Source organism: Suncus etruscus, chromosome 3 (genome assembly GCF_024139225.1).
Source record: "Suncus etruscus isolate mSunEtr1 chromosome 3, mSunEtr1.pri.cur, whole genome shotgun sequence".
In the NCBI taxonomy this organism is placed as follows: Eukaryota; Metazoa; Chordata; class Mammalia; order Eulipotyphla; family Soricidae; genus Suncus; species Suncus etruscus.
In genome coordinates, this window is record NC_064850.1 from 160,178,060 (window position 1) to 160,192,842 (window position 14,783).

The 14,783-nt window shown below is 41.5% G+C and overlaps 1 non-coding gene across 1 annotated transcript; it reads left to right on the forward strand.

Annotated features, from left to right (window-relative positions):
* Positions 1 to 13,730: 13,730 nt before the first annotated feature.
* Positions 13,731 to 13,834, forward strand: LOC126004742 (U6 spliceosomal RNA). Its single transcript, XR_007494003.1, has one exon. It is a non-coding gene; the product is annotated as a U6 spliceosomal RNA (small nuclear RNA).
* Positions 13,835 to 14,783: the final 949 nt, after the last annotated feature.

Consider the following 14,783-nt stretch of genomic DNA (forward strand, 5'->3'; position numbering starts at 1 on the left):
TCAGACAAATTTGAGGGACTTGTGGAGGAGCTAGTGGCTCCTTCTCCTATAAAGCCCAGAGAAGCAGGGAGTCTTCAAGAAAAGGTTTTGCTGTGTGTAAAATGGAGAAACAGGTGATGGATCTGTGAAGTGAGTCCTAGCTCTGGTAGGAGTGCATGGAAGGACGATTACAAACAACTGAAAGTAGGCTTTGTGGAATCTACTCATTGTATAAAAAAGAGAGGTTTCAGTAATGCATACACATGCAGTCTGGTTATTTCTGGAAAGTGGAAAATATTCTTCTATAGGTTTGAAATTTGGTACATTTATCATAAAAACACATTTTATTTTTATTTTTTTATTTGACTTTTTTAAATTTTTTTTATTTTTCAACTTGTAATATCACATTTACTATTACACATCCTCATTATCACAATGTGCTTTAACTACAATAAAATACAATTAAAAAATAAAATAGAGGGATGATTGTCCAAACTAATTCTAGTTCTCTTATAATCTGGTTGTCCAAGTCCTTGTTTTTCCCCAAAATTTTGAATTATAATTTATGTTATCAAGTAAATTTAAGTTGTTTGCTTATGTTTTTTAATTTAAGTAACATGATCATATTTGGGTATTAAAAACACATTTTAAAGAGAACATTTCTTTAAAGGCAGAGATTAACATTGAAAGACTGCTGTTGCTCTGGGACTCAGGATTCCTCTGCCCTCTAGAGGTGGCTTTGAGCACTCAAAATGATTTCCTTGTCAAGGACCTTCAGTGAGCATCAGGGCACAAACCCCCAAGGGATGTTCATCTCTGCAGCCAACAGTAGTTCCCTTTGTGTTGTCCTCACCAGCTATTATAGTGAGAAATGGAACTTGAATAAATCACAGTAGGAATCTCATAACTAAAAAGGCACATGTGAAAAGGAATTCAGAGGATTTTGACAGAGACTAGTGAAATGCTGCTTCCTTCGTACGCCATTTAGTCAAAACTATAAAATTAGGAGAAAATGTGGAATGATTAACTTGTATTTGTGTGCAAACCTTTGGCATTTAAATTAATTACATAATGAGCATGATGTTAATTTCTGGAACATTAGAAGTACAGGAAGGACATTGTAAGCTTTGTTCTCGCTGCAGGCTGCAGCTGAATAACATGAAAAACAATTTAAATTTTTTTGAAATTCAAATATATAGTCTCATTTTGCAATATACAAACTTACTTCCAACATCATTGTTCCGTTTGCTTCCTCTTTGATTTCTTTCTTGTTCATTTATTTGGGGGGCCATACAGTGATCAAAGGCCATTCGGTTCTGTGCAGGGATCACTCGGAGGTGCTAAGTGGATCATATGAGAATGAACCCAGGATTCCTCCATGCAAAGAATATACACTAACAAGTCCTTGGGGTTATTGCCCCAGCCCCCAACTAACTTCTTTAAAACACACACACATACACACATAGATGGACTTTTATTATAAATAGAAATGATGCCATGTTGATTGAAAAATTAAAAATACCAAGTTTAGGGGCCGGAGAGATAGCATGGAGGTAAGGTGTTTGCCTTTCATGCAGAAGGTCATCGGTTCGAATCCCGGCGTCCCATATGGTCCCCCGTGCCTGCCGGGAGCAATTTCTGAGCATGAAGCCAGGAGTGGCCCCTGAGCACTGCCGGGTGTGACCCAAAAACCACACACACAAAAAAAAAAAAATACCAAGTTTAATGATATTAATAACATTAAGTAAGCATAAAATTGACAGAGACCAATTTACTGCTTTGTAATTAAAACATTCAAGTTGTACAAGTACTCAATCCAGAGGGACAGCTTAATTGGCTGAGCTCATGTTTTGCAAAGCAGGAGACACCCAAGTTCAATGCCTGTATTCAGCAGTCTCTGGAGTGACTGCCAGAAGAGACTCCTGAGTTTTTTAAAAAGCCTTCTCTGAACAACAATTATTATTTCATCTAGTTTAGTCTGAAATTAAACTCTGTGAATTACTGCATAAGGATATATTTCAGTAAGGACTTAAGGAAAGAAGCAATGCATTTGATGTTCATTGTGAATATTCTTACCAGTTATCAATGAACTAAAGGGGATGCAGGGAAGGAACATTCCCAGCAGTTTCCTGGGGCCAGGAACCATTCCCAGAAAAGCTTCTCTGCAGAGGGAGAGAAGAAGCCCTGATGGTTCAGTTCAGAGCTGAAACAGGCAGTGCTACTGGGGCTCTGCAGTGCTGGGGCCACCAGGCCACATGCAGAAATGTTGGGGACCATGGAGTTCTGAATTCAAACTTGATTTGCATGCTTGAGGCCCCAATCCTTTATGCTATCTCTTCAATCCTCCCATTGCAATGCAATTGTCTGTCCTCTTCTTAGTTAATAATGATATTATTCATGATATAAAATATTTAATATTAATAATTATATAAAACAGCATGTATAAATTAACAAACTTACAAATTTTATAAAATGTCTAAATTTGTAAATGGAAGATCTGTTCCCAGATCTTTCAGAATTTGTGTTAGTATTTCTACTCCATCTGACCACTTTACAATACTTGACAACACTTGACAATATTGCTGCTTGTGATTTTTTTTTATTGATGTTGTGATCTGTATAAACTCTCAATGCTGGTTCTTTGCATTCTTCTGGATTAGTTGACACATCTATGCATGCCAGTGACACCCATACCAATTTCTCCAGGAAGCCTCTGTCATTCCCCTTGAGATATTCCTGGGTACCAAAGCAGCAAGTCTTGGCACTGGAGCAATAGCACAGTTGGAAAAGCATTTGCCTTGCACACGGCTGACCCAGGTTTGATCCCCAACATCTCATATGGTCCCCCACGCCTGCTAGGAGTGATTTCTTGATGCAGAGAAACATAAAATTTGTAACCCTTGAGTGCTGCTGTGTGTGGACAAACCAACCAATCAACAAACAAAAAGCAGCAAGTCTAAAAAAAAAAAAGTTGTTGGGAGTCAGAGCAATAGTACTGCTAGCAAGGCACTTAGTCTTGACATGGATTTGATCCACGCATCCCATATGGTTCCCTGAGCCCACTAGGAATGATTTTTGATTGCAGAGACAAGAATATTCCTTGATCATTGCTGGGTATGGCCCAACAACAAACAAAAAAAAAGTGAATTGTTCCTCTAATTCTCCAATTCTAAAGTTCTGAGATCCTAAGGCTCTAAGACAGCCAGAAGGGGCCAGAGAGAAAGCACAGTGATAGGGCGTTTGCCTTGCATGCAGCTGACCCAGGAGGGACCTGGCATTCCATATGGTCCCCCAGTCTACCAGGGGTGTTTTCTGTGTGCAGAGCCAGGAGAACCCTGAGCACTGCTGGTGTGACCCAGAAACCTGTAAATAAATAAATAAAGTTTTTTTAAATAAAATATAAGGCAGTTAGGACCTAGAAGCCCATCTCCCTTCATATCAAGCCCCTGTCTTAATATCAAATTTTCCAAGTTCTTTTATTTGTACTGCATAAGCATTGTCACATTTTCTTCCCCATGATCAGGCCTGTACAATTATCACCTGTACCATTTCAGTAACTTCCTAATCTTTCAGCTCATTTTTCTGCTTTTTATCTGCTGTTTTCCTTACAATGCAACTAAACTATTGGGTCTGAATTGAGCTGAGAACAATTGGGGTCCCTCCCCTCTCCTGGTATTTCCAGACACATTGGTATGATTCCCATATTGGTCATCAGGACTCTCTTTATCTGCTTGGGATCCCTCGGATGACCCAAGAATCCCAGAAATCTCACTGCTTGGTGCTGGCAAGATCCTTAAAATAACAGAAGAGTTGGGTGTGTTGGAGCTGCAGAGAGGCAGATGCAAGCTGACTCACTCTATGGAACCCAGAATTAATTTCCTTGGAAATACTGCTATCATCTCAGTTATTGTAGATAATTAAGTACAGAGATGCTAAGTAGGACTTTGGGGGCCAATCTAGAGCATTAAACATGGGTTAAGCACTATGACTGGGAAAAATGTATTCCAAAGTGACTTAGAGAGAAATACTTGGAGGGTAATCACTGATATTTGGTTCCAAAGGAATGAACTTGAGAAACATGCTAATGTCTAAATGCCCATTTAAGACACTATGCACATGAAATATAACATTCATCTTCACAAGTAATCTCTGCATTTTTTCTTTCATGCCCCATGATAATTAGCATGGTTTATTTGGAATTGTGACTAAATAAATTTTGAGGGACTAGGGTAGACAGACTTCTCTATATGAAATTGTTATTTTTTAATTACGTCTGCTCCTTTTGCATAATCTGTATTTATTTCTTTTTTGGGGAGGGGGCATGGGTCTGGACTATGCTCTTGGGTCATTCCTGGCAGCACTCAGGAAGCCATACAGAATTGGGGATCAATCCATGCTTCCTGCAGGCAAAGCACAGGCACCAGCCCTTTGGGATTTCTCTTTTTCTTTGGCTAGTCCCTGAATATATTACTTTAAAACAAACAAGTTTTCACACGTTTGTGTGCTCCCACAGACAGGTCACCTTGCCTATGATTTCTACTTCTCTTCCTGTATCTATAATTGATTTATTCTTAGTTAATAAAATTATGCTCAGCTCTTAAATATGTACTTTTTAGTGTTTTTGAAGTGACTTATTTTCCAGACTCTAAAACTGTTTCACTGGTGGCCATTTTTCCTTTTTTTTTTTTTATCTTCATCTCCTCAGATTTCTAGTTCTGCTTAAATATCTCATTATTTTCATTTTGACCCATTTTCACAACTATGTCTCAAGTGTTATTGATAAAGTATTAGGTAGTTGGGTTAAAAACAGAACAAGTCAAAACATATTACCAGCTTCTCTATAAATCAAGATTTCAGTGTGGTGACCAGAAACATGTATTTAAAATGATTTCTCTAGTAGATTCTTCTGTGCCCCCGGGTTTTAGAATAACCAAATAAAGATGCTGGGTATGAGCAGCAGGCAAGCGTTTGCATAGTTTTCCCAGGTAGGAAGTCCCCTTCTCTTCCTCACTCCATTGCTTCCAGCAGTGGACTCAGCATGCTGAACTCACTGAAGACTCGATGCTTCAGGCAAATTCAGTTTATTTTTGCCTTGTTCAGTTTAAAAAATCATTGACCACTTCTGGGTCGGTGTGATAGCATTGAAGGTAGGGCATTTGTCTTGATTGTGGCCAGCCAATCAGGGTTCGATCCTCAGCATCATCCCATATACTGGTCCCCTGAGGAGTGATTTCTAAGCACAGTCAGGAGTAACCCCTGAGCACCATTAGTATGCCCCCCCCCAAGCAAAACAAAAGTCTTTGGGCACTTCTTTTTGATTTATTTATCTCTTATTTATTCATTTTATGTAGAATTTTCTCCCTTTTTCCTTCCATGCTGTGTGTGCTGTTGCCACACACACACACACACACACACACACACACACACACACACACACACACACTTGGTGTGTGCTTGAATTCTTGGCTGACATGTTTCCTGGAGGTGCTCAGATACAAGCTCCTCTGAGTCACTCTCAAGTAGTGACATGTCACTTTGAGTTTGCAGAAGACTGCTCAGCAGAGTTCGCTCGCTGCCTTGGGTGCTAAGGGTCCCAAAGAAAGCCAAGGTGCTTGGACTGAGTGTGGATCCTGGGACAACACTGGGAACCAAACAAGTAGATCAAAAATATCTGTATAAAGGCGCTTGGGCACTTTCATCATTGAGCATCCCCAGGAGCCTTTCTGCAATTCAATTGACTACAGTATGAGGCATCAGCATACTGATTTGGCATACATTATAAAAAAGATTGGGGCCTGGAAGGTGGCGCTAGAGGTAAGGTGTCTGCCTTGCAAGCGCTAGCGTAGGACGGACCTCGGTTCGATCCCCCGGCGTCCCATATGGTCACCCCAAGCCACGGGCGATTTCTGAGTGCATAGCCAGGAGAAACCCCTGAGTGTTAAACGGGTGTGGCCCAAAAAAAAAAAAAAGATTATCTCAATAAATTTGTTTGCCAACCCTTACTTCATATAGATAATTTTTCTTCTGATGCCCACAAACATAGTTGTATGTACTGAGCCAGCTTCATAGACTCACTCTTTCTTTAAAAAAAAAAAAATAAAGAAGAAGATTTAAACAAAGCCATAAAAAATCATGGGTGCATCGTCCACTCAGCAGAAAGGAGAGAGTTGGCCAAGTCCCCATTCTGCCAAAGCTACAACTGCTGCTTCCATTACCCATAATTGCCACTTTGCCTTATTCTCTTATTTGGCTTAGTCTCATCTCCCAGCCAGGATAGGAAATATTCAAGGGCCCGGAGAGATAGCACAGCGGCGTTTACCTTGCAAGCAGCCGATCCAGAACATAAGGTGGTTGGTTCGAATCCCAGTGTCCCATATGGTCCCCCATGCCTGCCAGGAGCTATTTCTGAGCAGACAGCCAGGAGTAACCCCTGAGCATTGCCGGGTGTGACCCAAAAACCAAAAAAAAAAAAAAAAGGAAATATTCAAATTGCCTAGGCCAGATAGATAATATAGAGGACATGATACTTTCTTTGCATGTAGTGACAGCAGTTCAGTACCCAGAACCACATACCCCTGAACACCACCAGGACTGATTCCAATATGCAGATCCAGAAGTCAGCCATAAACACAACCAGGTTTCCCCTTGCCCCCAAACTATCCCCCCAAAAATTTAAGTTTGTTTTCCCATGCTGGGAAAATCTTCCAAGGAACTGCTATAGTTTCTTTCAGGTTTGGAGTAGAAGGCATGATTTATGCTTAGAAAAGAAATATAATCATGGGGCCGGCGAGGTGGTGCTAGAGGTAAGGTGTCTGCCTTGCAAGCACTAGCTAAGGAAAGGACCAGAGTTCAATCCCCGGCATCCCATATGGTCCCCCCAAGCCAGGGGCAATTTCTGAGTGCATAGCCAGGAGTAACCCCTGAGCATCAAACGGGTGTGGACCAAAAAACCAAAAAAAAAAAAAAAAAGAAAAGAAATATAATCCAAATCTGGGATCCAGACAGAAGTGCCTACAGAGAGTCTAGGAGCTCACACTGGTGAAAGCTGTGTAACGGGCAGATCTGAGACGTCAATGAATCTACTCTTTACTAATACCAGATTGTCTTACTCACAATATCGTTCTTCCAAATAGCCATTTTGAGATTTGTTTCTATTTTGCTTAGAAATAAATTCACGGTGCTGGAGAGATAGTACAGCGGTGTTTGCCTTGCAAGCAGCTGATTCAGGACCGAATCCTGGCGTCCCATATGGTCCCCAGTGCCTGCCAGGGGCTATTTCTGAGAAGATAACCAGGAGTAACCCCTAAGCACTGCCAGATGTGGCCCAAAAACAAAAAACAAAAGAAGGAGGAGGAGGAGGAGGAGGAAGAAGAAGAAGAAGAAGAAGAAGAAGAAGAAGAAGAAGAAGAAGAAGAAGAAGAAGAAGAAGAAGAAGAAGAAGAAAGAAAGAAAGAAAGAAGAGAAAATCTACTCTCATGTTTATTTACCAAATAGAATGTTGATTTTAGAATTCAAGTTGCTGAATAATATTGAAATTACTTTGTCTGGCTAATTTGAAGAGCTAGTAATATTTGAAGGCCAAGAAAGACCTTATTATAAAGTGGTATTTGGTAATAAAGCTCTAGGCTCCAAAATGGATTTCATGAGTATCTGTAACAGAGTAACTTAATTCTGCCACTTAATCATAAATGTATTTAATCTGATATTTCTTCAAATTTATTTATTTAAGAAAGTAGATCATTTGTTATAATTTATTTGGCAAGCAAGGACAGCCAGCTGCTCAAGTGAGATACCAAATTTTCTAACAAATTAAACACTAATTTATTTGTTTGTGCATATGATTATGGAACTAGTCAACTAGCCAATTCTTTAGCATGAAAAAGTAAGATTTTCTGTTGTAAGTCAAATGAAATGGAGAAACTATTGATTACAAACATTTAAAAAATAAAGTTATGATTCCCAGCATCCTATATGGTCCCATGAGCCTGCTAGTAGTGATTTCTGAGCAAAAAGCCAGGAGTAACCCCTGAGTGCCACAGAGTGTGGTCGAAAACCCAAAAATAAATAAATAAATAAATAAATAAATAAATAAATAAATAAATAATACCAAGTGCCAGAGAAATAGGTATAGAAGGTAAGTTCTTGCTCTTGAACATGACTAACCCAGATTTGATCCCAGGCACTACCTATGATCCCACAAGTACTATCACATGTGATCCCTGAGCACAAAGCCAGTGTAAGCCTTGAACACTGCCAGGTATAGCAAAAATCAACCTAAACAACAACAACAACAACAAAACACCCAACCATTTGTATATAGTTTGAAATCTCTAACTGCAAGTCAGGCTCTACTTATGATCCCTTCAAGGCTCTCTCAGATGACAGTTATATCCTACTAGAGCAGGGGTCTCAAACTCAATTTACCTGGGGGCCGCAGGAGGCAAAGTTGGGGTGAGGCAGGGCCGCATAAGGGATTTCACTTAAAAAAAAAGTCCTAAAACGTCATTACTAACAGTTTTAATTATTTCTTCTGAACATGAATAGAACATTGAGTGAAAATCGTGACAGTTCTTCTGAACATGGCATCTTTTGCCTATTCCTTGCTGCCAGAGACTTGACAGCACTTCTTCTCACAAATCTGAACCACATTTGACTTTAGAGAGGAAACAGTTGAGACCCTCAGTATGGCTTGAAGATGATCATCATTAAGTCTAGACCTGTACTTTGGCTTATTGAAGTTCAATGTGGAGAATAACTTTTCACACAAATATGTGCTCCCAAAAAACACATGGTGCGCTTGAACATTCGGGAAAGCTCAGGGAAGCTGGGGGGCAATTTTCTCAAAAATTGCCCATGCATATCTGCTTTTCCACTAATCTCCCTGAACTTGGCTTTGAGATCAGAGTTGCGTTGCAGGTCAATGAGCTCCATTTGAAGTACAGGAGGGGAATCTTGCACATCAAAGGAAAAGGGGTCCACAAAAATTTGGAAAGTGACTCTGTGCTTTATGAAGTCTGCAAATCTGTCATCAAATTCCTTCTCTAGCTTAAAATTAGCATCAACATATTTCTCACCATTGAATGGTATGCCTGCATCCACAAGTTCCTTGCATGCTGGGAAATGGCAAAGGTTTGTCTAAGAGAGCTGGGATTTCCATAACACAAGTTTTTTGGAGAATCCTCTCACATTGTCATAAGCAGCACTGATAAACTGCCCCGGGCCTTGAAACATCTTGTTTAGTACATTCAGCTTATGTGTGATGTCAACAAGAAAAGCTAAATCCATGAGCCATTTGTGATCACTCAGCTCAGAAACAGCATTCCCATCCTTCTCCATGAAGGCTTTCACTTCTTCTCTCAACTCAAAAAATCTTTTCAGGACATTTCCCCTGCTGAGCCAACGTACCTCTGTGAAATAGAGCACATCTCCATATTCTGACTCCATTTCCTCTAAAAAAGCACGGAACCTCCTGTGCTGTAAGCCCCTGGATCTGATTTGGTAGATGCATTTCACATCAACAGACATCACATTGTCACATGGCAGACATTTACTGCAAAGGGCCTGCTGATGGATAATGCAGTGAAGAGCAATGGCCTTCTCTACACCCTCCTCTTCAAATTTTTTTGGAGCAAGTGACACCAGTCCATTTTTCCTCCCTGTCATCGATGGCGCTCCATCGGTTATTATTCCAACAAACCTCTTCCATGGCAAACCTGCATTCTCAATGGCATCACACAGATGCCGAAATATCTCATTAGCGGTGGTCTGACCATGCATTGGAATTATTGTGAACAGCTCCTCTGTCAATTCAAAATTGCAATCAACACCACAGACATAAATTGTGAGCTGCGCAGTGCCCTCATCAAGAGCAACTGAGTATGAATCAAAACATTTGGCTTTCTCGGGCCCGGAGAGATAGCACAGCAGCGTTTGCCTTGCAAGCAGCCAATCCTGGACCAAAGGTGGTTGGTTCGAATCCCAGTGTCCCATATGGTCCCCCCTGCCTGCCAGGAGCTATTTCTGAGCAGACAACCAGGAGTAACCCCTGAGCACTGCCGGGTGTGAACCAAAAACCAAAAAAAAAAATAAATAAATAAATAAATAAAAAATTTCGCTTTCTCACACATGTCACTTGACATGTCAGAAATGTGCTCTGCCACAGTGTTGGCAGAAAGGCTGACTTTGCTAAACTGACCTTTCTTTTCCAGACAGATAATACTTGCAGCCTGTAACATGCATTTTTTAACAAACTATCCTTCTGTGAATGGTTTCCCTGCCTTAGCAATCATCTCACTAACCATGTAACTAGCTTCGACTGATCAACATTCTCTTTGGTTGCTTTCTTGAAGAAATGTTTTTTGTTTGTTTTTGTTTGGGGGCCACACCCGGCAGTGCTCAGGAGTTTCTCCTGGCTGTCTGCTCAGAAATAGCTCCTGGCAGGCACGGGGGACCATATGGGACACCGGGATTCGAACCAACCACCTTTGGTCCTGAATCGGCTGCTTGCAAGGCAAAAGCCGATGTGCTATTTCTCTGGACCCTCTTGAAGAAATCTTGTTGCCTCATTAGACATGCTTTAAGACTGGCAACCCGCTTGGCTCTCTCATTTCCTTGATATTTTGCACATTCCTCAGCATGTTTAGTTGAATAATGGTGTTTCAAGTTGTATTCCTTGTGCACTGCAACTTTCTCTGATCAAATAAGACATGTGGGGATGCCCTGTGCTCAACAAAGAAATACTGCCTCTCCCACTTTTCCTGAAATTGTCTGTGCTTGTCTTCAATCCTTTTCTTCACTGCAGGCTTTGATAAAGTCATGATGAAGGTATGACAAAATCTAATTCCTTTTTTTTCTGACAAAATCTAATTATGTAATAAACTTCTCTCCCTTCTCTCCCTTAGGCCTCCGATAATGCAAGGGACAATGGCAGGAGCAGCGGAAATGACGTCTGTGCTAGGCGCAAAGTATTCGCGAGTATTCGCTTACCGAATATTCACAATAAAAATCACATTAGTAAGAAAAAAAATCTCAAAAAATCACATTAAACATTTGCATACCACGAACGGTATGCTCAGGGTATGCGAATGTTTAATGCGATTTTTTTCTTACTAATTCGATTTTTATTGTGATTATTCATTAAGCGAATAATCGCGAATATTGAGATATTTGAAGGCCTGACGCGGGCCACATGTACGGAGGGCCACAAACGGCCTGCAGGTCGCGAGTTTGAGACCCCTGTACTAGACACAGCATTCACTCTTCTTAGAGATTTTGTTATAGACTTTCTTCCCCATGTTATAGTAATATTATTTTAAATCATATAAGTTTTCATCAAAACTTGGTGTATGTGTTCTACTACTTGTAACACCTTCTAATAGTCCAGGAAACAGTATGATTCTGAACAAAAGCTAAAAAGAGCTTAGGTTTGTCATCTCTAACTTGAAATTTAAAGAATAGGGCCAGAGTAATAACTCAATGGGCTGAGCACAGTGGGTTCAAAGACTGGTAACACTTGGTTCCAAAACACAGGTCTAGGATAGCCCCTGAGCACAGATTATTGTGGTCCCCGAAACCAAAAATAAATAAATAGATACATAAATTTATGGAAGATAAATAAATACTTTGGGGCACTTGATGATGAGAAATGCTTATTTTCATGCTATTCTAATTTCCATAAAGAGAAAAATAACAAGATTGAATATTTCAAGTTTCTCCTGCTTTATGGAAAAAAGGCAGGAAGACTTCATTAAAAATGGTTGCAATAGCTCTTTTCTGCTGAGCCAGCCTACAGACACCAAGGACTGTAATATCTCCAGGACCCACACTCGGTAAGATGTCCCCGCCCAACGAAGGTGGGGCCAATTCCTGCCACGTGATTGGGAACCCAGAGACTTATAAAGAACAGCAGCCATGCTCTCTGCCTCTTTTCTGCTGAGCCAGCCTACAGACAACAAGGACTGTAATCTCTCCAGGACCCACACCCGAAAAGCTCAGCCGAGGAGCTTTTATCTTGTAACCCCTGAATTCCATTTCTGCACATTGTAACAAGCAATCTACAGCCTTACCAATGGAGCCTGGGGAGTGCTGGGAGGCTTGGGAGGCTTGGCAGGCCCCCCGCTGCCCTTGTTTTTTTCCCCTGACTCCAGGCCTTCCCTGGGTGCCAGCTCAGATGGCCTGAAGTGGGTTCAGGTGGACTCTTAGTGGTCCTCAGGCTTCCCCCCTCCCTCTGTACCCCAGGGGGGAGGTACATGGGGAGGAGGGTGGGCAGACATCTGGCTTCCGGTTTCCTCTTTGATTCTGGAGACCAGCTCTTGCCAGGTATAGGGTTTGGGGAGGCCTCATACCAGAGCTTTTCTCCCTAGCCTGGGGAGTGCTGGGAGGCTTGGCAGGCCCCCAGCTGCCCTTGTCTTTTTCCCCTGACTCCAGGCCTTCCCTGGGTGCCAGCTTAGGTGGCCAGAAGTGGGTTCAGGTGGACTCTTAGTGATCCTCAGGCTTCCCCCCTCCCTCTGTACTCCAGGGGGAAGGTGCATGGGGAGGAGGGTGGGCAGATATCTGGCTTCCAGTTTCCTCTTTGATTCTGGAGACCAGCTCTTGCCAGGAATGGGGTTTTTCTCTCCTGGACTTCAGTCCTTCCCTGTGCGCCGGTCTAGGTGGACTCTATAGGGGTCAACAGGCTTTCCCCCTATCTCTCCCTATACTAATAGGAATGCGCTCTGGGAGGAGGGCAGGCCATTCTAGCACTGGTTTATGTTGGGACAGTCAGTGGAAATTTTTTCTCCTTGTTTTCATATTGATAGTATTGCATGCATATATTCTATATATCCATAATATCCATCTTGTATTGTGACCTTGATACTGCCCTACAAAGCTCATTTCTAATCTTTTACTGCCTCAGTCCCAACCCTTACTTCCCCCTATCTTCCCATGTAGGTGCAGCTAATAACATGAAGCTCACCACATAGAGTGATAAGTGCAGTTAGAGAAATAACTACACTGAAAACTATCATAACAATGTGAATGAATGAGGGAAAAAGAAAGCCTGTCTCAAGTACAGGTGTGGGTGGGGTGGGGAGTAGGTAAATCTGGGAAATTGGTGGTGGGAATCCTGCACTGGTGAAGGGGTGTGTTTTTTACATGACTGTAATCATACAAGTACAATTATATTTGTAATCACGGTGTTTAAATAAAGATAATAAAAAAATTAATATAGGTACCATAAAAAATGGTTGCAATAGAGAATGTATGTTTCTTAATATTACTACAGGTTCTCCATTTCTATTCCAGCTCCCTGACATACCAGAAGGGTCTAGGCTTGTGATTGAGAATAGCAGCTGTTTTTGGTAGAGGCAGGCTGGGGACCTCAGATTTTCTGACTGACAATGACTAATTCTGAGGTCTCTATCACCCTAAAGAAGTGAGTGTAAGAAATAAGTTCCTCCAAAACTGCACAGACAAGCTTTTCTAATACATCCAGTTTTGCCTTTATAGACACATGTTCTGTTAGTGAGTCAGTTAAGGCTTTAACCTCAGGAGAAACTGCCAATATTACCTGAAAGAAGGCAGATAACCTAGGAGTGAAGCAAAGTACTGTGGTAGAACACTTGCTTTGAATACAGCGAAGTGGGGTTTATCCTACCACATATGGTTTTCACACCACAAGTCCGCAAGGAGTGATCCCTGAGTGTTGAGACAGGAGTAAGCCTTGAGTACCATCAGGTGTGGTCCTGAAACAAAACATATAAAACAAAGGAGTGCTCGCTTTGGCAGCACATATACTAAAATTGGAACGACACAGAGATTAGCATGGCCCCTGCACAGGGATGACACACAAATTTGTGAAGCATTCCATATTTAAAAAAAAAAAAAAAAGGCAAAACAAGGGCCCGGAGAGATAGCACAGCGGCGTTTGCCTTGCAAGCAGCTGATCCAGGACCAAAGGTGGTCGGTTCGAATCCCGGTGTCCCATATGGTCCCCCGTGCCTGTCAGGAGCTATTTCTGAGCATAGAGCCAGGAGTAACCCCTGAGCACCGCCGGGTGTGGCCCAAAAATCAAAAAATAAATAAATAAATAAAAAGGCAAAACAAAAAAAAGAAGGAAGATAACCAAATTTAGAGATATTTCAGATAGAATTTTTACATTACAGAAACTTTGCTTTGGCATGTTGTTTGCTATCATTGTGGGAGCTATTCTCAGGGGTTCTAGGTCAGAGACTAAAGTGTTGGGGTTCAAGCAGTGTCTGTGCTCTATCAATGAATCACACACCACCCCAAGAGGAAATTTGTCTTAAGGAAAAAATAATTGGAGGCAAGACTGTCATTGAAACTATCGTCACCTCACCATGAATCTCAACCCAGAACAATGAGGATGGTTCATCCCATTCTCATCAGAATTTACAGCCTTTTAATTTCTCCCCACATTATATCATTAGCATTGGTCCTTTTCTCCCACTAAGTGCAATGTTAATTGGTTTGCTTGTCCAGTCAAAAAGACGGAACACGGAGGTTCTCCCACCATGCTACACTATCTGTACCTCTAAGCAACAGAGGGATAAGAAAGCTTAAAATTTTGGCTCACGGGACCAGAGTGATAGCACAGCGGTAAAGCATTTGTTTTGCACGTGGTCCATCTGGGACAGAACTGGGTTCGATCCCCAGCATTTCATATGGTTCCCCAAGCCTGTCAGGAGCGACTTCTGAGCACAGAGCCAGGAGTAACCCCTGAGTACCGCCAGGTGTGGCCCAAAATCAAGACAAACAAACAAACAAACAAAAATCAAAATTTTGGGTCAGAGTGTAGGAAAAAT